The sequence below is a fragment of the Aspergillus multicolor genome, assembly GCF_047715735.1.
Source record: "Aspergillus multicolor strain CBS 133.54 unplaced genomic scaffold BDW74scaffold_38, whole genome shotgun sequence".
NCBI lineage: Eukaryota > Fungi > Ascomycota > Eurotiomycetes > Eurotiales > Aspergillaceae > Aspergillus > Aspergillus multicolor.
Genome location: NW_027395989.1, coordinates 20,029 through 20,291, shown reverse-complemented (window position 1 = coordinate 20,291; position 263 = coordinate 20,029). Strand labels below are relative to the sequence as shown.

The 263-nt window shown below is 53.6% G+C and overlaps 1 protein-coding gene across 1 annotated transcript in view; it reads left to right on the top strand.

Annotated features, from left to right (window-relative positions):
* The window catches only part of BDW74DRAFT_188232 (uncharacterized protein), a gene marked incomplete at its 5' end in the record, with an annotated part of 4,257 nt that overhangs the window by 2,850 nt on the left and 1,144 nt on the right, over nt 1-263 (top strand). The window lies entirely within an intron of this gene.

Here is a 263-nt window from a genome sequence, read left to right as displayed (position 1 = left end):
GATACTCTTACCAGCATGGCTAACCTAGCGTTAACCTACTGGAACCAGGGCCGATGGGATGAGGCTGAGGAGCTAGGAGTCCAGGTGATGGAGGCAAGGAAGACAGTGCTAGGAGACAAGCATCCTAATACTCTTACTAGCATGGCCAACCTGGCGTCAACCTACTGGAACCAGGGCCGATGGGATAGGGCCGAGGAGCTAGGAGTCCAAGTGATGGAGGCAAGGAAGACAGTGCTAGGAGACAAGCATCCAGATACTCTTAC